Here is a 10483-nt window from a genome sequence, read left to right on the forward strand (position 1 = left end):
CCTCAGCCTTTCTGTTACAGAAGAAAAAGTTAAATTTCTTCTATCCTTCAGCAGATGCAGCCTAAGATTTTAAAACAGAAAAGCTGCATCTAACCTGTAGTAGCAGACGGCTGCGGGCCAGATAGCGACGACACTGCCGACTCACATCCTGAAAGCAACCAGGACATATTGGACACATGGCTGCTTGCTTCTCTCACAAGGATCCATTTCTCGTTTCTAGTCAGAAAGTTGCCTCCTGTGACTTTGTCCACATGATGTAGTATCTTAGGCTTTCAAACATTCTATTAATGTATTTATAATGCAACTATTTAATTCCATTGCCTCATGTCATGTATTTTTCTGTATCAGTACATAGGATGAGAAGCATATGCAAAAACGTCTCAGCTTTGCTTCACTCTTCCACAGAACAGCTTAAAAAAGGAAAAGGTAAACCTGTTCAGTACCTGACTAAGCCCTTTCATAGGGAGGAATATATTGTCTCTCTATCTGATGATGCCTACACATATTTATCAATGATGTTTTGCTGTGGTCAGACCTTCACTCTCAGAAGCAGGATGAAGGTAGCATGAAGGAAGTAGCGTAAAGTATTCTGTTTGTGTTTCACTTTTTTCCCATTTGGTTCTACATCATGTATATACTGATTGCCTTTTGTACTTCTTCAATTTTGATACAATGAATTCTACCTTATATCTGAAAAAGAAGAATCAACACAACATTCTTTTTCCCAAAATGGTGATGTTACACGAAGTAAAAAATACATGACAACAGAGCAGGGCGCAACAGAGCTGATCACTGGGGACAGCAAGATCCGGGGTGATAGGAAGCAACATTTGCATGACTCAAGAAGGAATAGAAATTTCTACAGGGCATAGATTCATGAGTCATAAACACATATAGAAAATAAGCAACAGACAAATTTTGATTTATGGAGATCTAATTCTGTTGAGAGTTTGTGTTAACTGGACCATAAACTATCTGAACTTCACTCCTGTGGTTTATAACATCACTGACAACTCTTGGTATAATCCATTACGCACCTGTACTTGCCCTCATATTCTCACACACACACACAAATATAGGTGTCTGCAGGACCTGAAGCAGTACTTAAATACTGAAAGGACCTGATTTATCAGATTTATCTTTGATATATCAGATATATCAAATAAATCACATGCCATTTAGAAGCGTTTTACCTCAAGACATTATGTGAAGAAGAAAACATTTTAAAAAAAAACAACAAAATAACCCACCAGAAAACATGTAACCGTTGTAGTATTTTTTTCTATGTAAATGAAATTAGCTGATGGCTGAGAATAGGATTTTCAAAATCCTCTAAGCACCAGATATGAACAAATAGAGGAATAGCTAAATTAACCTGCTTAATTCTGAGTATACCAGAATACAAATTGCCAGAATTATGCAGAGTACACACACGCGCGCGCACACACACCCCACACAGAGGCAAACCTGTATTTTTCCCCATTTCTGAAACTAGTACCTTGCTGTTGGGTTGCTTAGGAGACTCTGATCCAAAGAGTTATGTCAGCAGGATTATGTAAGCTCCTGAGAGGTCTACCAAGGCTGGGTACATCAAAGATAGAGGCCAGACAGAAATTTCTCTCTCAATTCTTCAAGCGTGGGAGCTGGATGCAAGGCTGACCACCTTTCTCTTTAAAAATATTACTGGCTAAGTCTTCACTTTGTCTCCATGACAATTTCCATCTCAGTTCCTCAGATTAGCGGACAGTCCCAAATGAATCCGTGCAACAAGCACCAGTCCAATCCTGCCTCAGCAAGGAGCTCGAACCTTGAGGTGGGCTGCTGCTCCAGAGTCACTCCATGTTATGTATAAGATCCTGGCATGTACATACAGTGCTGCAAGCTGGAAAAACAGCTCAAGTTATGAGGGAGATGGAAAATTACAGTATTGATATTCTCAGCATGAGTGGGTACAGATGGTCAGGAACAGACTGTATCAAATTGAAGAACAATAATAAAATCATGAACTACTCAGGTTCCCCAGCTGGAGGGAGGGAGAGTTGCACTGATCACGAGTGACACCATGTAAAGAGCCCTGCGAGACAGACGAAGAGCCAATTAACAGCAATGGAGCAGATACACAGTTCAAGGTAGTAGGTGAGGATGAAAACCTTCCAAGTGCTACTACAATACAAAACCACTTTCTAAAGCATCTTATAGAACCTCATTAGCAGCAGCACGCCCTCATTGACATGGCCGGGCATGAATGGGAGAGTAGGGACAACTAATTACAGGCTGAACATGACCTGGGGACCTGGAATTTGTTCACACAGCAGCAGCGATGAAAAACTCATCCAACTTTGATAACTAAATTATCCATTGATGGCAAGAACATGCTCTTCTGCCTGCAAAATCACATCAGACTGGCTGTAGAAACACAGGCATTCCAGGTTTTAACGTACAGAAATTTTAGTTTGTTCCTCTGAATGTTTGGGCGTCCAAGTTGTATGTGCTGACAGCATGTATGACATACGTGCTGCCACCGTGAAAATAAATCTAAAGCAAATACTTGCAGAAGCAGCAAATAAGAAAATCAGTCAAATGTATGGAATTTAAATGTCAGTTCTCAAAAACCAAGTTTTTCACAGACAGGCATAACTTTCAGCTTTCATATAAACAAACTTTGAGGATCTTTGGTATAATATGTTAGTAGAACTAAGAATTTTCAGGTATTTTTCAATGGCTAGAAAAGGGAGGGGTGGGTCACCACAATGCTACAGAGTGGCATCATCAGAGAGGGACTGGCAAAGCAGAACCTCCCACACGCTCAGGCCAAAATGCCATTAAAAATGGTAAAAATGGTTATGAAGAAAAGACAACCATACTGGCAGGCAGAAGAAAGGCAGCTTCTGAGGATTGCCTTCCAAGCACAAAGTGCTTGCAGTGATTTTAATCACAGCTAGGATTAATTAATAAAAAGACAAATGAGGAAATATTATTACCACCAGAAGAGGAGACTTTTCACTGCATACTGAAACTGCCCTGTCACCTGAAAAATACAACCAATTTGGGTAATTAAAATGACAGTAACTGTGAGAAAATAATCTTGCATTAAGCAGAAAGTAGCTTAAAAATCAAGAACTGGAAGGCATAGTGTGGTGTAAAACAGATCAGATCTGCTCAGAAGGCAGCAAAAGGGACACAAGAAAGGTGCTCTAAATCTTGAACTGAGCACAAGAGAATGAATCCTCTGTAGAACACAGAGGAAAAACCTTAAAAAAAACCCCTACCAAAACTATCTGAAAGACACGTTCACAGTGACTGTAAAACTGACATAGCACCACAGTCCTCTCCAGAAAATTCTTCTACATACTTTTGCTGAATTGGATTTGCAACATTGCTGCATCTTCAAGTACTTTAAGAACAACAGATTTCTTTTGGCAGCCTAATCTTACACTGATCATATTTTTCAGGGTATGCACTGTCACCGAACAACCAGTGCAGACCAGCAACACATAGCACATATCAAACATACCTAGACAGCGCAGACTTTCAAGAAAGCTTTCAAGAGGATCTCTGAAATTTTGCAGTGAATCCGTACAATACCCAGAAAATTTTGCAGTTTTCATTAAGACACCAGATGGGTCAAGATCTCTAACAAGTTAGTTTGGAGTTAATACTGAATTTACCACATTTTGGAAATAACAGATCTTCAAGACAGTGAAATTCTGTGGTCAGGTCACGCACATGTAGGTCTGGACATTGCTGATGGTATCTGCCTCCAGGAGACACTGATAAAAAACATGCCGCAAAGCACTGTCAGAACTGAATAAAATGTCCTGAAGTCAGAAAGGGAAAAAACAAAAGGTGGTGAAAACCAGTGTGACCTCAGATGATTGTATTGCTCCGTAAGAGGGAAGTCTTGAGAAGCGTTATTAGCTCACTTACTAAACCAGCAGCTTTTGCACGATTGCATCTGTGTGCAAATGACTCCAGTGGAAAGCCTTGCTTTTCCATGGCTGGCCTCCAGCGGGGAAATCTAACGCCCTCCACAAGCTCGGAGTCTTTTGTAGCTATGCATTAAACATATACATACAGGTCAGGATGGAATGGATGGAAAACTGCTTTCAGCATTGGTATTCCCCTGGGTTACTCGGAAAGATGTAGTTGCACGCCATAGGCGGGCCCTGGTTTTGGACTGGGCATGCCTTTACACGGTGGCCCAAGATGCCTCAACTTTGGCATCCCCAAAGCCAGGCAAACCAGATGGACATTTTCAGCAAATTATCACTGCAGCAGCAGGTCTGCAAGAAAATTTGAAAACCGTGAAGGCACTGGCTTCTGATAGTACAGCTTAAAGGCAGCTGAACATGCTTCTGATATGAAAAGTGGGTTGAATTAAGACAGATAAAATGAGAACCTGACCGATCTGCAGTTTCTTCCTCCAGGCATCTCTCGATGAAATACTTAACTGGTTAGTTTAGCACCCCACTGCACGCTATTTCAGTTCTCCCCATCTTGTGAATAAAGTCTTCAGTTACCAAACATTTTAACAAAACTTTTCAAACATATTTTTTTCTGAGTATTTAGTTCTGATCTGTTCTGCCACATTTTTCCATGTCTGCCACCATAAATGCACCCCTTAGCACAACTACCCAATTGAATTTTGACTCCATCCAAAATTCACTAAAACATTTCTTCAATGTACACGGCTCTGTTTACATAAAAGACTCCACAGAATAAGGCACAACACCGATAAAGGTATTTGTCTTTTTAAGCAAATTACTATGTGTTGGCCATCATTTGAAGAACCGTCACTGAGTGAGATTCCTGGTTTTATTTTTATTCCTGGGGGATGAAAAACCCTCTTCTGATTAAACCATAGTTTCAAATCACATTTAGTCACCCAATTACTGTATTAAGTTTATTCCACAGTTTGACATCAATATCATAATCCAGTTACCTACTCCATGCTGCTTTTACTTGCGATAGTGAACATTTTCTGTTCAAGACATTGTACCGCAGCCACCGGACAGCCATAACTGACAGGATTATGTAAAAACAGTGGCTTATCACGAATGTCCTAACATTTTCTGATGTTAAATACTCACTTGAGAATGATGCAACTTCAAATATTGCCAGTGGTTTTGTTTGCCAAGGTTATATTTTGCCTTAAGTGATGCAAAAGAACACAGGCTCCGTTCCTGAAATAGCTGGTCTATAAATATGATACCTTTAGATATCCAGCTGAGCCAATGCATCTTTTGCCTTCAGACTTAAATGCTGGATTATCCCATTTGTGGGGAAAAAAAAATATAAATAGGCATTTTAGATATTTCGCCTTACATTCTTATAGCGTAAGAGAGATTGATTTTCCCCTATCATCTTTGCTCAAACTGAGTGAGAAAACTGCTGACATGCTCCTTCCTCTTCCATCTGTGCCTTGCAGCTCCCCCGACTCCTGCATGCCAAACCCCACCCTTTCGGCCAGTTTGCAAAACCATGTTATATTCTGGTAATAATCCTTTCCCTTTGGCTCTCCTCTCTTCTCATCCTCCAAGCATTTTTAGGACCAGGTTTCCTTTCCCTCAATACATCTCAAACACTTTGCACACCATAGTGTAGATTCATAGGCATCTGCAAACGATTAAAGTGACCATAGGTCTTCCAGAGCTTAACAATCTTCATTTCTGGAAGGATTCAGGGTAATGTTCTACCAGATAGTATTATATGGTAGACATCACCTCAAGAAAGCTTTTGCTAAGCAGAAAACAGAAATACCTTTAAATGATACAGCCAAGTCAATGATGACTATAGAGAAAGCAAGAATTTCTGAGGTGCTGTTTAGGGCAGCAGGGATGTCAAAAGAGCGAAAACAGAAAAGAATGAAAACCATAATGCTCAAAGATCTGTATCTTCTGATCAAACCAATTTTACAAATACAAACAAGTGGTTTCATCCTCAGGTACCATTTAATCTCTATCCTATATCTCTAAGTGCAGAAAACCAGCAAACAGCTGTTCTTGCAGGACAGAGTGAAAGGGAAACAAGTCATGCCTAAAGGCTGCTGCCCAGCTACCCAGGGATGTTTGCCCCTGACAGCAAAAGCACTGGGACTCTGCAGCTGTTGATGAGGTTTGACTCTATCATGAACTAGTGGACTTGTCTCATGCAGGTGTTTGATGCAATGGCCTCTCTTAACTGATGTAACAAATCCGCCGTCCCTTGCTACCTCCCACCGTTCGCTCATACCTTACGCCATGACAGCTTTCATAAGCTGTTTTGTAAAGTAATGGTATTTTTCAGGTTGCTGAAAAAAAAAAAAAAAAAGTCTTACTTCACAATAAGGCTCTTAGAAAAAAGTCACATCTTCAAATAATTCCACTCTGCTTGAATACAAGTTAGAGACTTGGATATCAGTCTTGTAATAAATATGTGAGCGCAGCATGTCTACTAAATCTATATTAAATCTGTGGTTTCCTATCATATTGTGGTTTTTAATCACATTTTTACAATAACGGTCAAAATACCATCTCCATCCATTTATCTTCTTAATAATCAGTAAGGCTCCTTTGTCTGCTGAAAGATCTTTGGTTTTGCCCACACAAGCCCTAAAAGTAGAAAACATGATGCAACATGCTATAAACTCATCATAACCAGCTACCCACTGAGAACACATCATTTGTATCTGCTGAAATTGCTCCAATCTTGGACAAAATGAAATCACTAAGTATACGAAGATGTATTCATATAGAAAAACTTCAAAACCCAAGATCTTCCACTTACATCCTAAAATTCATAGAGATACCAGATCAAACTTTCAAGTCACTGAAAAACAGCAGCTCTGCTTAAAGTCAGTGTAACAGTAATTACTCATCACCTTTGAAAATACGTCCTTAAGTTTGTTTCAAAGTGTGTATAAAGAACATGATCTTCAACTTGGAGGAAGTTTTGGTGGTGGGTTTTTTTTTCATTTAATACAGTAAGGAACAACACTTTCAGCAGTTTTTAGTTGGTGGTATTTCAACTATGATCTTTGGTTTTGTCCTAGAATTATTCTCATACCTTCTAAAGCCCCTGAAGTCCTAGGTGAGTACATCACAGCCTTTTCTTTCTAATTAAAGTCCCACTTCTTCAAATACCTTTCCATCTTTCTCTAGTGTAACACTGGGCTGTTCAAGTTTCCCACAAACTATTATCCACAGGAGTTTCTTTGTCCTCAGTTACAGAACCTCATTCATCTCCCTTCAAACGTTTTTAGACTTTTGTGACACCAAATAGCAGACAAGAACCTTCCAGACGGTGTTCACTTGTCGCTGGTTTTGCTCATCTTGAGCCAAAGCACCTCTGTATGCGATTCTGTCCAAACCCAAACAGGCATTCCCAAGTTAACTAGCCACCTTTCATATCACAATGTTAATTATAAAAGAACACATAGCTTAAATCATAATATAAATGTCTGAAGTATAGGAGAAACATCCCCTAAAATAACTATCTCCATGGAGTACAGAGTGAGATCAGGTGTACAAAGCTGTTCACCATGCCTGTACTGTAAACATCTAAGGTTAAGCAAGATGAATTCTACTCCAGGCACCACATTCTTGGTCCAGTAACTAGGACCAGAAGGCACTGCGTAGGTATTTTCATGTAACAGAGCATGTTAGGTTACCTGACTAAATGCTAAGCAAATTAACCGCAAAGCCATGGCAAGGATCAGAACAATTAGTGAAAAAAATGCACACTGACTCACTAGCCCTAAAACCATCAAGTGAAAACAATTCAGGTCATTGTTCCCGGTGCAAACCCCACTAAAACAAGTGTAGAAAACTCCTTAAAAAGCCATGCAAACCGAGGGATTACTGAAGGGCTATAAGACTTCTTACAGGATACAGGGGGATGAGAATTTAGGGACAGAACAGAGAATTTGGGGACTGCGTAAAATTTATTATGGAGTATTTTTTAAGGGGATTGCAGCAACATGCAAAACTTACTACGGGATGCTTAAGGAAAGCATCGAAGGTATGCAAAGTAAGAGACTAAGGTAGACTGGAGAGGAACAAGCAGAGGAAGACTAACGACAAAGAGGATCCAGGGGACCGGTCCCAGACAGACAGCTTACCGATTACGCTTCAATGCACCATCACTGCAGTCCCTCTGATAGTCCTGCTACACCCTATTGCTAACAGGTCTTGTATGCATGTACGTGCCAATGCTAGCAAACTTCAAGCAGGACTAGCCCATGAGTGGGACAAAAGCAATAGGGATGAGCTACTGGAGCAGGACAATATCTGAGGGACTTGAAGGTCTAGGGGCCAGCAACTGGGAGAGACAGGCTGGATGCCAGTGACTGCACAGACTCACAGCACCTACCAGAAACCCATACTGCAGGTGCACCCCCAGCAGGTGAACTTCAGTCCCGGCTACCTGGAGAGAAGGAATAGAGTGGAGCTGTAACACCCAAGCGCAGCCTGTGTTTACACAGGTGCCAGGAAAGGCACTGCTCTCTCCCCGTGTTGATGTGTGACTGGCCACGTGTTCGTTGTTCATACTGTGTCTAAGCGTGCACACAGGGACCGTTTTGTATTGTTGTGGGCTTGCAGATACAGAATTACAGCAGCCTTGGATCCTCTGGACTGGGAGGGGAAAAAAAATTCCCCCCCGTCCCAAAAGCCAGGGCATTCTGCTACCGTGAACAGAGCAAAGAATACACACACATAAACAATGGCAAAGCAAGTCCTGTGGAATTTTTGTAGTTAAATCTGAAATTTTTATCTATGTCCATATACAACTCAGAAACCTGAGTGAAAGTTTAGCTTTTTTTATATATCTAGAATATACACAGAATAAAAGAAATTCTTTTACTTATATATCTGTATCATTACACAGCCTGGCTATGATAAAACAGAAATAAAATGTTGATGACTCCACAAATGCTTTATCATGAAACAGCTAAAATTCATAAAGGCTATTAATACTGATTTAAATATTTCTGTATCATTAATACTGATTTAAGTATTTCCGTATCAAAGAAGTTACTTCTTCAGAACAGCCTTTAAGTAATACCTTCCCAAAATAAGAATATATACAAAAAAGTTATCCCTTTTTAATCAGCAGGTATGTAGGCACAGAGGTCCAGCTCCTTTAATTGAATGTCTAAATCATTTCAGCGATGGCCTGTGACAGACTTGTACGAGCACTTCTTGCAAGCAGAGCTACCACTTGGCAACTATGGTATTTAAATAAGTAGTTTTAAAAACCCTACTCTGAGTACTGTGGCATTATGTATTTTTGGTGGATGGCCACAAGAAGTGTTGGAGACTAACCCTGAGGGTTTCCAAAAGGGAGAAATCAATAGCAGACAGCCCAACAGTGTACAAATCCATGGCCAGGGATCCTCTGAACAGACAGACTGCAAATGCCACCTGCAAAATCCAAACAACTGACTTCCAACCAGAGAGCCCCAGCCCATACCTACACTGGTTTTACAACCTAACGTGTTTCTGTAAGTCACAGCAAGACTCACTTTTGGAAAACAGACTTTCTATTGGAATGATAAGAGGGTGCCCCACTTGATGACAAGACTGAGATCTCTGTGTAAGACCACACCCATGAAATTTGGAAAAGGAATTCCTATCCAAATACACAACCTCCAAGTATCCTTCTAACTTTACAATTCCTTTTTCCAGCATGCTGTTACAATCCCTTTAGTAACATTTTTAGCGAATCCTGATCCTCTGAGTTGCTCCACTTGGGGGCCTGTTTGAAAGCAATAGTACACAAAGGTCTTTGAACATGAAGAGATCCTTTGGACGTGGCTCATAAAGTAGAGCTCCACACCAATACCACACTGTAACCAAACGAACTTCAGAACTGAAAACTCTCTGGTTACATTCAGAGTTCTTCACCAAAGACAATAAATTCCAAGCAGCAGGGTTGGTTCACATCAGAGGTTATCATGACTCAACAGTAACTGCATCAACCCAAGCTTAAACCGACAAGGCTGAAATTTTTTAATCACATTCCAGAAGATTAGTCTGGTTTTGCAAATTGTGCAAGGCTGGACTACAGCTGTGTCACAAGCCATACTTTGGACAGCACATTCTCCCTCAATTTTCTCAGTGTTTCAGGAAGTAAAAATTGTATTTGGCACAGTGCACTATTAGTACAACTGGCACATAGCCAGCACCAGTCTATTCCCTGAACTGTTCCACTGCTTCTCACCATCCTACTTATAGCTCTTCAGGTCTGCTTCTGTTCCTGCATCAACCCTGTAAGGTAAGTCATCCAGACAGTACGAGATAATTATGGCCTCTTAACACCAAACAGCCATAATTTTGCCATGACGATCCAGGAATCTTGCCTAAGCAGTGCTGAAAAAGACAAGTGAAAGAGTAAGAACTAGAAATGCATATGGCTGTTAGCATCAATAGATAAACAGGATGCTATATGAAGGCAAGTGCTCAAAGTGCTCAATTTCCAGATTAAAAAAAAGTTAAACTATAAA

The sequence above is a fragment of the Falco biarmicus genome, chromosome 3 (assembly GCF_023638135.1).
Source record: "Falco biarmicus isolate bFalBia1 chromosome 3, bFalBia1.pri, whole genome shotgun sequence".
Taxonomy (NCBI): Eukaryota; Metazoa; Chordata; class Aves; order Falconiformes; family Falconidae; genus Falco; species Falco biarmicus.